Genomic DNA, 15971 nt, shown 5'->3' on the forward strand with positions numbered 1-15971 from the left:
ATTGGAAATGTATTGTGTTTCACAAATTGGAAGACTGAATATTGTAAAACCGGTCAGTTCTCCTTAAATTAACTTATGGGTTTAGTGCGATCACAATCAAAATACCAATAGATTTTTTTTAAAGGAAATGTAGAAGATGAATACTCCCTTCCTCCCTTCCTCCCTCCCTCCCTCCGTCCCTTCCTTCCTCCTTCTCTTCCTTCCTTCCACCTTCTTTTTTCTTTTCTTTTTGGTTGATCTGTATAGCTTAAATGATATGCATGTTTTCCAGTGAGTATGTTGCTTGCTTGAAATAGACTTAGATGATCCAAAGTGGAATGTTTTCTATAACGCAATTTAAATAACAATACAAAAGAAAACAAGCAAAAAAAAAAAGCCCTCAAAATCAGCACGATAAAATTCTACTAGGAACATGAACACTTACCATAAGTAAGTGCTTTAAAGATTCACTCAATACAGTGTGTGGAAGGAAAAGAGACAGCAAAACATTTTGTCATCTTTTTATATTGTTGAATGCCATGGTCATGACTGGTGTTGAGAAGATAAGGTGATTGTAGTTGGGGTTGGTATTTGTGGCTTTTGGGCTTGCCTTTTTCAGTATGCTACATTTTGTTCTAAGCTATTTCTGAGCTCTGAGATTTGCAGTGTTATTTTTTTATTCTCTCTCTCTACTTGCAGCCTTAATATCTGAAATGTAGTTATTGGCGTACTTTACACTTTAAAGCGTGGGTAGAATCATTGGCTTCACTTTGTTTGGTGAGGCCAGGGAAGGAACCCTTATGAGGACTTGGCTTTATATAAAGCTTATATTAATATGCCAGGACTGGACTATAGAAAAGGACAAGGGCTTGGGAATGGAGAGCTCATATTTGGGCTAGAGGTTGGGCTTTTGCCAAAAAAAAAAAAAAAAATGACAAAGAGATAGCAACATCTAATATTTTAATCTTCCATCTACTTCAAACACTTGTTTAGCCCCCCCCCCCTTTTTTTTTTTTTTAATCATGTATGCTCTAGGGATGAAACAAATCCATGTTTCTATCCTCTGGATGCTGATGGGAGAGACTGGTTGATTAATAATTTTGTGCAGTGTAATAAATGTGTTTATAAAGTCTTTTAGGAGCCAGGAGGAAGTGGTAGGAGGAAACCTACTGGAGCATGTTGTAAGTCCTTGGTGATTAAAAAACTAAATGTGTTATAAGCTGTAAATCAAGATCACAAAGTCATGGCATTCTTTCATCTACTATTTTTAGTACCATAATTCTACCGTATTACCATATGTTTAAGGAATATTATAATAAATCTACTTCTTTAAAACTCATGCTTTTATTATAATGAATGATGATCTCTACCATATGACTGAATTGAGTTATAAGAATATTTAATTATATACATTTAAGTATGTATACCCACCCACCAAAAATAAATGTGGTTTAGAAATGGATACTTTAAAAAATTTTTATATCTTAGGTCACTTTGAGAAACAGTGAACATGTATGTCTTAAGCTCTACTCAGTTATTACAGTTTGTATGTAATTTTACCTCTGTAAAAAGTTTTATGGGAATGCTGGAGAGGTGGTATCTTCAGTTTATATCCTTGACTTTCTTTCCCTCCTCTTGTAACAAAAAGTGCAGGTAAGCTGCTTGGTTCTAGAAAGTACATTTGATGCCATACATTCTCCCAAAAGTAGGCAAGGGAACTAAAAAGCTTATATTATCACATTAATGTTTTCATACAACATGAAAATCAAGAGATGTATTTTCTTGGTGGGAGGGGGCTGAAGAGGAGGGTACCTGAACTGACTGTATCGAAACATTCAAAAAATACTTTCTGGTTTTTAGTTTTTAGTAATCTTAACTAGATCTGGAATAAGAAGAATGTCATTATCTCAGGGGAGTCTGGATTGTAGATTTGGGATGGGTTGTTGACACTTGTGGGGAACAGGAGACCTAATTTTACTCAATATGGTCTTGAGGCTGAGTCTCATTTTGTTATTAACTTCATGTGACTTATTTTTATTTTTTCAATTTTTAATTTTTATTTATTTTTTTTAACCTCTATTGGAGTACATGTGACTTATTTTTAGACTTTAATTTTTGTAGACTGGGTACATTTTGTAGAAATCAGGTCTTCTCAGGTTTTCCATGACTTGTCTGTGTGACCTGTTTCCTGGTCACTATGATACAAATGATCTGGTGTGTTGGCATTGAAAAGGGTTATTTCTAATTAATATTTTATTATAATTAGAAGTTTAAAAATATGTAATGGTAGAGGACCATCCACCTAGAAGATTTAGGAATGAGTGTAGTTCTCCTTGTTCTCCTTCACTTTTGATCAGTTTATGCTTTTGGAATATACTGTAGAGTTCTCTTTTTTAATGGTTATTGTACATGCCCACTGGTGCTAATCAACTGCTGGATGCCTCTTCTGTCTCTTATATATGACCACTGGTGCTAATTCTTCTTTCCTGTTTGTGGTATTGTTGCTACTTCACCCAGAACCCATTGCTTGTTTTAGTTCATTCATTTCTAATTACCAATATAGAAATAAGGTTCCTTTATTTATACTTCTGGATATACATATGTTACAAAAGGAGCAAACTTTTCAAATGAAAACACTCCCATTTATAAAAGTCAATAAATAATTAAATATACCTTGTTATATAAAATAGACTTTGGTGTTGTATTTACCTTTTGTATACTATGTGTTAACTTTTCTCTTTTGAAGTAGTCGCCTTGTACAAATTTAATTTTTCCAGTTGATTATTCTTATTCTTATATTATGTTGAATTGTACAACTTGAACAGTAGGAATTCTCTCAGGTTGGCTCTTTGACTTACCTCCCCTTTATGTTCTTTAAAACTTATTTCTGATAAGAGTGGGATGTTCTAGATAAATGCTGATTTTCTTATGCCCCAATTCATCTAACTAAATACCTTCCAAGGAGTTCTAGTACCTTTTAGTGGTCAATAGTTTAAGAGAAAAAGCTTGTATGGGCCGAGGTTGCATGGAGAGTTGATATTTGGGCAGAGTACTGCTGCTAATGTTGGGCCACTCTTAAAAGGGTATACTGTTTATTTTTAAATATGTGAGTTTACTTTGATATTTACATTGTAATGTATCATGTTGTTTTCTTTTTTTTTAAATTAATTAATTAATTAATTTATGGCTACGTCGGGTCTTCGTTGCTACGCACAGGCTTTCTCTAGTTGTGGCGAGCGGGGACTACTCTTCGTTGTGGTGTGCGGGCTTCTCATTGCAGTTGGTTTCTCTTGTTGTGGAGCATGGGCTCTAGGCGCGTGGCTTCAGTAGTTGTGGCGCGCGGGCTCAGTAGTTGTGGCTCGCGGGCTCTAGAGCACAGGCTCAGTAGTTGTGGTGCACGGGCTTAGTTGCTCCGTGGCATATGGAATCTTTCCAGACCAGAGCTTGAACCCGTGTCCCCTGCATTGGCAGGCGGATTCTTAACCACTGTGCCGCCAGGGAAGTCCCGATCGTGTTGTTTTCTGCTTTCTTTTTTTCAGTATGTGGTTTTACTGATTCCCAAAGAAGACTCTAGCCTACATTCATATAAGTTATTTTAAGTAATACTGGTTTGGAATCTAATACATTGTATCTAATGTCATTTTTAAGGTTAGAGACAAAAGAATAATTTACTTTTTCTGCATAATTAAGGAAGATAGCTATATTATTTTGACATTAATCTGATAGAGCAAAATCTTTAGGAGAAAGATAGTGTAGCATGAATGAGATTTTCTCAAGAAGCCAAAAAAGTTGAAAAAACTTCTTCTTGCTGAGGTTTTATAATGAATACAAAATGAGTTAAGATATTTAGCTATTATTTATGCTTATTTAGAATAGTAAGTAACACATGTCTTGAGCAGGCAAAAATGCATGGTTAGTTTATATGTGGGGATTAGGGTTTTCCAGCATGTTGTTGCATGCTTAAGAGCAAGAAGAACACCATTAAGCAAAGTAGCATTACTCTTAGCCGTGTTTAGATATTTTAGATATATTTTTAGATATTCTGTAGGTGCATTTATTTTGAAGAGGTTAATCTTTTATTATTCTGATATGTAGATATTTATTTCAGTAGATTTTTCCCTAGGCAAACTTCTGGGTAAAAAAGTGAACACATAAATATTCTCTCCCTTTATTTAGCTCTTGTAGAATCATGGATCTCTAGAACTGAAAGGAACCCTAGAATTTACCTTACCCTTTTTATAATAGAAAAGGAAATTAATGGTCAGAGGAATAACAGTAAAGTTTTTTTCAATTTTTAGTTTTCTTGATTCAAAGTAATTCTTATAAAAATTAGTCATTATGTTATATTGTAAATATGTACTTCAATACAGTGACTTTTCAGAAAACTTATCTAGGTACTGTATCCTTGGTACTAAGCCTCTAATTTGTTGAAACATAATTTAATATATTTCCTATTACATAATGCTGTCTTTTTGTGTTTGAAATTTCCTTTTTCTGAGAAAAATAGGCTGCATGCCTCTTGATGTGTTGGCATTGCCACGGCTATGTTCTTAAAGAAAACTAGCCTCTGCTTGAGTAAATTTAGTTTTAAATATTACTTCCCCAGATGGATTGTCTAGAGCTTAATCTATTAAAATCCTTAGTTTATAGTATGCTATCTTCTAGGGTACAGCACTAAATTAATACTGTACTTTTTTCCCCCATCATCTTCTTCCCATTGTTTAAGAGTTCTTGAAGCCAGCATAGCAGAAAATAAAGCATGTTTGAAGAGGACACCTACTGAAGTTTGGAGAGATTCTCGAAACCCTTATGATAGAAAAAGGCAGGACAAAGCTCCTGTTGGACTAAAGAATGTTGGCAATACTTGCTGGTTTAGTGCTGTTATTCAGGTAAGAGTCTTTATGCAGATCTTATTTGGTGGGCCTGACAGCAATGGAAAGTGGGTTGGGGTTGTGTTTCTTTTAAGCTGTATACTTTATATATAACTGCAGACCAGGTTTTAGTATGCCTTTCTGTCTACTAACCTAGTCTGGGGATTGCAGTATTCCCCACCCCACTTTGTTCCTCATTCCCAGTATGGAGTTTTAATGATAGAACACTACCTAATGCCTTATTCAGAATTAATTTTTCCTCCTTCCCATTTGTTGGGAATTGTCAGAGTGGAAAGAAAATATTTTTGTATATAAATCCCTGCAAATTTAGGGAAGGATGTAACCAAGATATGAAACCAAAACTGTGTTTTTTTGTGAGTCAAATCAGAATTATTTATATATAATGGAAAATATCATTCAAGAATTATAGTCATTTAAATACTATTTTTATGTAAGAGAGCATTTTATTTGAGGAGGGAACAGATTGACAAATAATTATCAATACGTATATGAGAATGACATAAAGAATAAATGTTGATAAATCAAGAATAACATATTTTCTTTCTAACTTGGAAAGGCCTTAATGAAATGTTTCTTGAGCTCCTTATTCTAAAATAAAAAATGTTTGTATGCATAGATATCCATCATCTTCTTAATTTGGAGTAGTTTTCTTTTTTTTTTTTAAACTTTTATGTGATATGACTTTTGTCATAAATCTTTACGATTCTCAGACATTGATAATGTTGTCTGTCAAATTGCAAAACGTTAAATTAAAGTCTCCTTAAATAAAACAATCTGTGAATAATAACATGCTCTTAATTTTAATTGCCATTTAGGAAAATTAGTATTTGTGCTTATTTTCCTAACACAGCTGAATTGTAGCTTATTTATTATTGCTGATGAGTACTTTTAAAATCATTAGATGTTTTCTAATTTACATTCTTTTACATTCAAAATATCTCCTCATTTTGTACTTTTCCAAAACTGTGTATGGCGTAAACTTTCATATGATATTAAAGCAACTCACAGGTTATTAAGTTCATTTCTACAAGGTTGTTAATTGTGTTCTCTAGGCGATTAACCTGTAGTTTTAACTTTTTTTCTACTTCCGTGTTATTTCCAACTCTTTTCTGCCTTTCTGGCAAATAATATTATATAATTTGATTTCCTTTGGCCTTCTGGATTTATGCCTCACTTTTTAATAAACTGTGGTATACACTAATTAATAATATGCTATGTTATTTGTTTTCCAGCCTATTAAAATGTTAAGGAATACCTGGATTAGCATAAATTTGTGATGATACTTTTGTTCTTGGCCTTGAATATGCATTAATTGTTCACTTACATGCCAACAATATCTCAAACTTTATTTACTATCTTAATCTCTTAGATCTTCTTACTAGGCTACCTTGCTTTACTTGCACTGTTAGTAAAGGCTTTTGCATTTCATTGTTCAATCTAAATTTCATAATTCAGTCATCATTTTAAAATATGAAGCACAGTTTTAAGGCTCTGATCTGAGTGTTTATGAGTATGCTTTGCAGCCTGTATTTGGACAAGTAGATGCTACCTTTACACTATTACAGCCAGTAAATGAGGCTCATTGGTTAGCTGTTTCTCTTAGAAAACTATAAGAAGTAAGAAAGTGCTTCTAAAAAATCAATAGTTTAGTTAGAATAAACACCTAGGAGAAGTAACCGCTAACCTTGAAAAATTTGGATTATAATAAAGTAATAAGATACTGACTTGGGGATGTGGAAAAACATTAAGCTTCAGAGTTCAGAAAATTGTGGGTGGGAAGAAAACTTTATCTGGAGATAACTTCGTTTTGTTTTTGAATTAATTTTAAAGTCTCTTAACCCATTTTAAGTACCTTTTACTTTTCATTTCTAGTAATTGAAATATTATATTTTTTCATTTCTTGACATTTGCTTAATTCCACAGACATCTGAAATATAACAGTTTATCATCATAAATGGAACTTTTCACTTATGAAAGAAAATTTGGGTAGGAAATCTATATTAGTGTTGGAAGTTTTTTAATTGTATTTTCCAAAGCAAGGTGGAACTTGTTCAGACTGTGACATAAATGTACTGTGAAGTTTCAATTACAAACTTTTCTCAGGGATGGAATTTATTATACTTAGTTGGCAAGACTAGTATGAAACAACTGGGAATTCTTTTCTTTGTAAATATTTCTACCAATTATAGTAGTTTACTGGGATTATAAATCTCTAACTTCAGAGTAGGTAATGAGGATAGACTACAGAAGGCACAGCTTTGTTATATTTGTTCCTTTAGGTACTGAGACCTAAGTATTTTGGAATAAAAGGGGAACAGAATATCAGAAAGAGACTGTAAGCAAAGAGAAGGTTGTACAGAGAATGGCTTACATAATCTTTTGGATGCTAATAATATTAGCCTGACTGTCTTTAGATTGGGTATCAACCAGTTATCTAGTCAGGACTATTTTCATCCTGTTCAAAAGGAACTTTTATGTAGAAAGTACGAATTGGGGCTGCTTTTTCCACTAGGGTGTCAGTGAATTAGGTAGTTACTTATAGGAATATGTTCTCCTCTTTCTCTGGTTTGGGGTGTTAAGTTCAAGTAATCCGTGGATTCTCATGATAAACCTTAGCACCATTCCCGTTTGGATGCCTCTGAGATGCTCAGAAGTAAGGTGCTCATACTTCTCAGTTTGCCTGGTACAGTCCCAGTTTACTCACATGGCAGCTCTATCAGCCCCTATTAATTAGTCTTGAAGCCCTTTTTCATACTCAGAAGGGTTATGGGTTGGATGATAAGGTATATGGTCGCCTTATGCATAAATTATGAAACTCTAAGTTGACTAAAATACAGGCATCCTGAGGGCAGAGAGCACATCATCTAAGTTACTGTTCTGTACCAGTGTATAGTAGAGTGTCTGACACGTTGGAGGAACCCTTTAAGTAATTACTGAGTTAGTAAATGAATGAACCATAAAGGAGCATATATTACTTATGGTGGAATTGAAGACTTAAGGTGCTTCTACCACTCTAATGTATTAAAGTATGGTATTGAAAAGGTGCTGCAAGTTTTCAAAACATTTCAGGATATCATTTAACGTGTTTTTCATAGCACTTGCTTTTGTCTCTAATTTTCGTCAAAGAACATGAGTACATAGTTCAAAGAGAAAACCAAAAATTCCATAGCAATAAAAGCCTTGTGAAAAACAGCAGTCCTCTGCTCCAAACCACCCTGCCTGAGAAACATAGTCCTGCTTCTTAAAGGCATCTACAACCAATTCTAGCTGTTTCTCTTGCTATCTTCGTTTTTCTAAATGACATGGCTTTCTGCAAAGATAGATGAGGATTTAGCTCTTTCATTTCACCTACCTAGAATTGCCTTTCCTTTCATCTCCCAACATAGTTATATCACCAGTTAAAAATAGTCAGTAGTCAGTGTTTACATTTTCTTTGGCTTTGTAGACATTGTGGTGGTTTACTAAGACTACCCCTCTGTAATTCTTTGTTTTCCTGGAGTTGTCAGTTGCCACCTTTTCTTCTCTCTGTTTTCTGTATACTTATTTATCCTTAAAAATTTCCAGCTGCTTCAACCTCTCTTTTGAGGTATTATCAATAGTGTGTTTCATATACTCAAACATCTCAAACATGTTAACTCTTTTTTTTTCTTTTTTTTTCTTTTTTTTTTTTTTTTTTGGTGAGGGGAGTCCTTTACAACATGAGATTTCTGTGCCTCAAATCCAGACTGGATTCTCATTTTTTGGTGGTTTAAGCATGGTTGCTAACTTTCCAAAAGCAGGTCTAGAGAAAGGGAATTGGGGAAGGGACAATTGGGGGTCAATTGGCAGGCTTTCACTTAACCCTGTTTGTAGCCCTGAATCTCATCCTACCCTGAAATACACTATGACTGATTTTTATGAACCTGAGTCAGTTAAGTTATATTCAAAGTTTAAATTTTCCTGTATTCCACAGAGGAGAGAGTACTTGTCTGATGCTTCTCAGTCTGGGAAGGACATAGGGCTTTAATTGCTCTGTATACAGACTTTCAGTTTTTAATCATGCCAGTCTCTTTCTATCTCACCTTGAAACTTATCTGATACCATTTCATTTTTTTAAAAATCCACCAAGGAGAATTTATGTTGCTTTTCCTTAGTATCTTTCATTATAGACAGTTTATGTCTCCCTTTGCTCTCTTGTCATCACTCTTTTTGTTTTCCACAAATTATGTATTTAAACTCTCATCTTCCATTAGCTCTCTGATATTAGCAAGAGTTTAACCAAACTCTACTTTAACAAATTTCAAAATTGACACATTAGCTTTGGACTGAATGAAAGGATACTTGTTTTCAATGTGTATGACTCACAAACACAATTTAGGCAGTAGTGACAATTACTCTTTCCCACCCCTTTTGAAGGAATGTGTTGACTAATAGTACTATGCCTGATTTAGGGTATAGATTGGTACTTAAAATAAATTTCTGTGATTTGTTGTGATAATCCATGGTCACAAATTCTACTTTGGGTAGTAGCATATTAAGTTGTTTTCGGCCGTCTACCTGCTCATATTTTTCTGGAGTCCAAAACAAAACAAAAGAAAAATGAAATCAGCTTTTTGAAGGCATCATAAACACTAAAGCAGTGAGGAATTTTGAGGCTACACTTTGAGAGAACAAGAATTTCAGAGAGTAAGCTTCACATTTTGGGCTGATTTTATCTTTGAGGCAATTTCCGGAGTGACTGCTGATTGGCTGGGGAGCTAAGCAAAGTTTCACACAGGCTTGGAGCCCTAGGAAACACCTGAGATTTTCAGTTAAATTCTAAAGGGCTACACCCTAGAATTAACTGAGAACTGAAAATAGGCCAGGCTTTATAATTTGTGAATCCCAGCTTGAGATTTTCTCAGAATTGATTGGGTTAAGATGATCTAGGTTTGCAAGTAGTCCCAGTTTTGCTGCCGGCCAGAAGGAAATGTAAATTCTGTTAGAAGATACTATATCATCTCGAACTTTGAATTTTCTCCAGTTTTTTACATACAATGTCTAGCACTCAAATCAGTCATAATTAGTTATATCAGAAAATAAGACATGTCCAAAAATTAAGAGAAAACAATGGATAATTAGAAATATACCTGCAAGGAAACCTAAAAATCGAATTGTTATGTAACTATTACTGTGCTCAAGGAATTAGAAGCATGATTGAGAATTTTGATAGAAAACTAAAATCTATAAAAAAAGAACAAAATAGAAATTTTAGAACGGAAAAATATGATAAATGAAGTTAAGATATCAGTGGAAGAGTTTAGCAGGATATCAGACACAACTGAAGAGAGAATTAGTCAACTGGACAGTTTGTGGAACATTTTCACACTAAAGCCATGAAATACAGATAAGAGCATATAAGAGATATTTTGGACATGGTGTAAATTGTACTAACACAATTTATTTTTGGTTCCAGAGGGAAACTAAAAGGGAAATAGGATAAAAACAATATTTGAAGAGATGACAAAGAATATTCCAAACTTGATGAAAGAGATGAAGCCACAGATTAGGGAAGCAGTAGGAACCAGGTAGTATGAATGTAAAGAATACTACATCAAGGCACATCATAGTAAAACAGCAAAACACTCTAGACAAAGAAAATACTAAAAGTAGCCAGATGGAAAAGGTGTATCGCCTCTATGATGGAGCAAAAATAAGACTAACGGTTGACTTCTCAACAGAAATGCTATCTTTAAAGTTCTGGGAAAAGTTAACTGGCTGCCTAGAATTCTATAACTAGCAAAAATCTTTAAAAAATGAAAAGAAACCCCACAATTTTCAGTTTAGCAGAAGCTGAAATAATTTGTTACCAGGAGACCCACACCAAAGGAAATTCTAAAGGGTGTTCAGGAAGAAGAAAAAAGTTTTCCAGTGGGAGCTCAGAGCATAGAAGTGGGATTGAGATTCTCCAGATTTGTCAATATTCTCTTTCCTATTTAAATTCCTTGTAAGAACAGTCTATACTTTGTCCCCCTTAGTTTTATCCCATTTCTTCAGGACTCATTGCTGCTCTTCTTCCATTCTGCCATTCTACTGGAAAGGTGACTTCCCAATTGACAAGTCTAAAGATTATTTTCTTGCCCTTACCTTATTAGAATGTGGCAACCTTCAACCTTTGCTAATCTTGTCCTTCATGAAATTTGCCAGTGATTCTTTGATGTACTCCAGAATCTTCTGTGGTACTTTATATCTTTGTTGAGAGGTTCCTGACATAGGATTTTTTAAAGCTCTGCAGTTATTCTGATACACAACTATGTTTGAAAGCTTTCTCTACTCCTTTTTCTTCTGTGATCTCATACTCCACACTTCCTTTACTATTTTTATTTTGTCTTTCTAATAGCTCTTTTTCCTCTGGCTTTTAAATGCTGCTTCTTCCTTAAGTTTCTGATTTTGGTCTGTTATTGTACTTATTATTTCTGATTTATAACATCTGCTCTCATTGTTTTAACTTGCAATAACAAGATAGTACAAGGGCAGAGACTTGATATATTTTATTCTCTGCTGCCTGTCTTCCTTGTGTCTGGCATGTAGTGGGTGCTCCATAAATATTTGTTAAATGAATGAATAAATGAATGAATATGTTCATATTGCTTAATTAAAAAATACTTCAGATCACAATTATCAGTTTTATGGTTTTACCTTTCATGTTTAGGTCTTTAATCCACATCTATATCTATATATCTATATATGACTATTTCTTTATATATAGTGGACCAGTTTTCCCAACACCCAGTACTAAACAAAATCTTGTTTTCTTATGGATTTGTGGTGCTATTTTTATTTTCTAGCAAGTTGGCTAACCCATCTTTTACTAAGATTTAATACATTATCACTTCCAGTACAATGATTTTCAAACTTTATAAACTGTGTGACTCACAGAAAGGAATACGTTTTACATTGTAAAACACTTTACACATACATATGTATGTAAAAATATCACCAATGAAAATTTTACAAATGATACTCTGGTGAATTGACTGTTTATGACATGTTCTGATATTTTCCATTATATTTTATTTCAGTTTTTAAAATTAATGTTTATCATGATGACATTAACGGGTTACAAGCTATAGCTTAAAAACATAGCTGCAGGAAGCTTTTTCATGAGCATCTTTCACATGCTTTCATTATGCTCTACATGATCAATATTACTGTATTTTGGAGTAACACTGCTATTGTTATAATTAAATATCTGTCTCCTTTCTAGATTGTGTGTCTCCTTGACGATTAGCGATAATACGTAATTTCTTTGTGTCTCTATCACCTAGCATCTGGCCCATAAATTTATTTGTACTATATTTTTGTAGAATTGATACCTCTAGAAAACTCATGCTGAACATAACATGTCTAAAAAGTTCTTGACTTTGCATTTGTGTAGATTTTATTTTGAGGAAACTGCTTAGGCACGTAGTAACATAAAGAAAGGAAACTTTTAATAATATATATTATGTTTTTTTGAGTTGTCCACGAATAATTTTCTCCTTTGCAGTACCGTAAATATTGTTAATGATCAAGAATAATATGTCAAAATTTAAAAAATGTGACTTCTTCTCAGGGAGAAAATAGGCCTTCTTGTGCTAGTGGGAAATATTCTGTATATAAAATAAATCTCTCAGGCCAGTCATATGTTTACAGTTCTGTTAAAAGAATTTTCCCTTCGGTTATCTTAAATTGTTGTTCTTTTTCAGTCATTATTCAATCTTTTGGAATTTAGAAGACTAGTTCTGAATTACAAGCCACCATCAAATGTTCAAGAATTACCCCGAAACCAAAAGGTAAAATTATGAAAAATTTTTAAGCAGAGTATATATGGTCTTCATATTCTTTTATCTGTGCTTGCTTTTGGGAATTTGCCAAATCAAATCTGAAATAGTGTCAAATTTGAATGTGAACCTATTAATCTCAGCTACAACAGTAACTTCCTATTCTTGGTTACTATATTGTAAATATGAATTTTTCTTCACCTGTGTGTCAGTAATAGGCCAATTTTTTTGTTTCACTTTAGTAATTGCTTTTTTCTTCTTTTTTCTGGATGTCAAATTTCAGTAAATTTTATAGGTTACCATTTACAATTCAAGGTCTTTACTCAGTTGCCTCCTGAAAAATTGTGTGGAAATCAAAAATTTTTCAGTTATTTCTGTAGATGAGCTCTTTAAAAGGTTAGTTTTGCACTGGTTGTCTTTTCAGTGCAAATCTGTAACTTCTAATATTGTTAGGCAATATAATGTGACAGAGAGCACAGGCATCAGGACCACATTGGCTGGGTTCTGGCTGTGGACCTGCTTGATCTAGTTACTGCTCGTTTTCCTTATCTGAAAAGCATAAATAATAACAGCAATTATTTTATAGAGTTGCTGTGAGAATTAAATGAGATAAAACACATAAAGGACTTAGAAGTACCTGGTACATAGTAAGTACTAGGTTTCAGCTGTTGCTAGTTATTATATTGTTCATATTAGCTTTTCAAAAGATAGGACTGATTTGCATTCAGAAATTCATATTAATGAAAAAAATTAATTATGGAGATGATATCCTTGAGTATAAGACTTCAGTGATCTTGTCATAAAGAAACCGTAGCCCTAAAGGGGACTGGTTGCAAAGACAAAGAAGTTAAAGTTTTAGGTTTCAGTAAAGTGTTGAACTTTGTGTAACCTATTGTTAGTAGTAATAATACGTTATTAAATTATGTTTTCCTTTTAGTGTCTAATTTTGAAAACTACTTTTCCTGCAAACATGTGAAACATTTATAATGCTAGTTAGTGGGAATATAATCTGATTTATAACCAGCTTTTCAGTCCGTAATCTTTGGCCATAAAGTGTCAGACTGATAAGCCGTTTTCAAAAGGGAAGCAAGATCACCTGACCAACTACTCATACTTCCAGAGAAATTAAGCAAACACCTTTCAGTCATTACAGTTTTTACATGAAACTTTTTGGACTGTTGCCTCTCTCTGTCACAATTTGGTTAGTTCTTTGTTCTGATGTCTTGGTTGAAGTATATTTATAATTCACATGATTATTTAGAATTATTACTTGCAATTAGAAAGATATCTAGATAATCCCCCTAGTACTTGGAAATTATTTACACCTCTAAATAATCCCAGGAACAAAGAACAAATCAAAGAGGAAATTTCAGGGTATTCTGAACTGAATAAAAATTAAAACATGATGTATCAAAATTAGAGGTATTTAGCTAAAACAGTGGTTAGTGGAAAATACATGAGCTAAATGCCTTATTAGAAAATAAGAATTGTTTCAAATTAATGGCATCAGATTGCGTCAAGAAATTAGGGGGGAAAAAGCTCGTTAATTTGAAAGCAGATGAAAGGAAATAATAAAGACAAAGTACATAAATCAATGAATTAGACATCAGGAAAACAGTAGAGAAAAATTAATGGAACCACAAGCTGCTTCTTAAGAAAGTTGGTAAAATTGATAACCTTCTAAGTAGACTGAGTAAGAAAAAAGAGAGAAGAAACAAATTACCAAAATAAAGAATGAAAGAGGGGCACATCACTGCATATTCTGTAGACAATAAAAGAGAATAGTGGAATATTATAAACAACAGGCAAATATCTTAAAAGCTAACAACTATTGAAACTGATGAAAAGATAGATAACCTGAGTATCTCTATATTATATTAAAGAAATTGAATTTTTAGTTAAGAACCTACCCACCAAAAAAAAAAAAAATCAGTAGCAGCAAGGTTTATTGGTGAGTTATACCGAACATTTAAGGAAGAAATAATGGCAATTCTCTACATGTTTTCCCAGAAAATTGAAGAAGAGGTAAAACTTCCAAATTTACTCTATGAGACCAGCATTATGCTGAAACCAAAAGTAGAAAAATATGTTTCAAGAAAACTACAGACCAATATTCCTCATGAATAATAGAAGCAAAAATTGTCAGATTTTTGGCAAGTTGAATGCTGTAGTACATATAAAGGATAATAATACCTCATTGGCAGGTGGGGTTTATCCAGGACTGAAAGATTGGTTTAATGTTCAAAAATCAGTATAATTCATCATATTAACATATTAGACAAGAAGAGCCATATGACTATCTCAGTAGATGAAGAAAAAGGATTTGACAAAAGCTAACATATATTTATGGCAAAATCTCTCAGAAACTAGGAACAGAAAAAAACTTTTTTATCCTGCTAAAACTCATTTATGAGAAACTTACAACTAATTATAGTACTTTATGGTGTAAGACTGAATCCTTTTCCTCAAAGATCAGGAACAAACAAGATGTCCCTCACCACTTTTCTATTAAACATTAGACTGGAGTTCTTAACCAGTGCTGTAAGGTAAGAAAAAGAAATAAGCATGCAGATTGGAAAAGAAGAAACAAAGCTGTCTTTTCATTTACATGACTGATTGTCTATTTAGAAGATCCTGAGTACTCTACTAAAAAAAAAAGATGCTAGAATCAAGAAGTGAGTTCATTCAGCAACATTACATGATACAAGGCAAACATACAAAAATCAGTTGTATTTCTTAATACTAACAACACACAATTGGGAATTTAAATTAAAAACTACTTATGTAAGACAGCATAAAATATGGAATATTAGAGATAAAGTAGACAAAAGATATGGAAAACTACAAAACATTGCTGAGAGAAATTAAAGAAATAAAGAGATATACTACGTTCATGGATCAGGGGATTCAGTTTTTTTAAGATATCAGTTGCACCCAGTTTAATCTATAGAATCAGTGCAATCCAGTTATAATCCCAGCAGTCATTTTCATAGGAATTGACAAATTGATTGTAAAATTTATCTGCAAAACCAAGGGATATGGAATAGCCATAGCAGTTTTAAAGAGAAAGGCAGCTTTGGAGGAATTAATTATTCAGCTACAGTGATCAAGACACTGTGTTACTGGTGAAAAGATAGTCATATAGATCAATAGAACAGAATAGAGAGTCCAGAAATAGAACAACACATATAGGGGTAATTGGTTTTAATCAAAGTTGCCAAAACAATTCAATGGTCAAAGGAAAATCTTTTAAACCAATGATGTCTTAGACAGAAAAATACTTTTCAACCTTTACAGGACACTATTTGTGAAAAAAAAA

The 15971-nt window shown here is 33.2% G+C and overlaps 1 protein-coding gene across 2 annotated transcripts in view; it reads left to right on the forward strand.

Annotated features, from left to right (window-relative positions):
• Window positions 1-15971, forward strand: part of USP25 (ubiquitin specific peptidase 25) — a 144992-nt gene that overhangs the window by 47972 nt on the left and 81049 nt on the right. For both annotated transcript variants that reach the window (XM_036851646.1, XM_036851647.1), the window contains exons 5-6: window positions 4706-4868; window positions 12578-12664. The gene's annotated coding sequence lies outside the window, so the exon portion shown is untranslated. The remainder of the gene's footprint in view (window positions 1-4705; window positions 4869-12577; window positions 12665-15971) is intronic.

This window comes from Balaenoptera musculus, chromosome 4 (assembly GCF_009873245.2).
Source record: "Balaenoptera musculus isolate JJ_BM4_2016_0621 chromosome 4, mBalMus1.pri.v3, whole genome shotgun sequence".
NCBI lineage: Eukaryota > Metazoa > Chordata > Mammalia > Artiodactyla > Balaenopteridae > Balaenoptera > Balaenoptera musculus.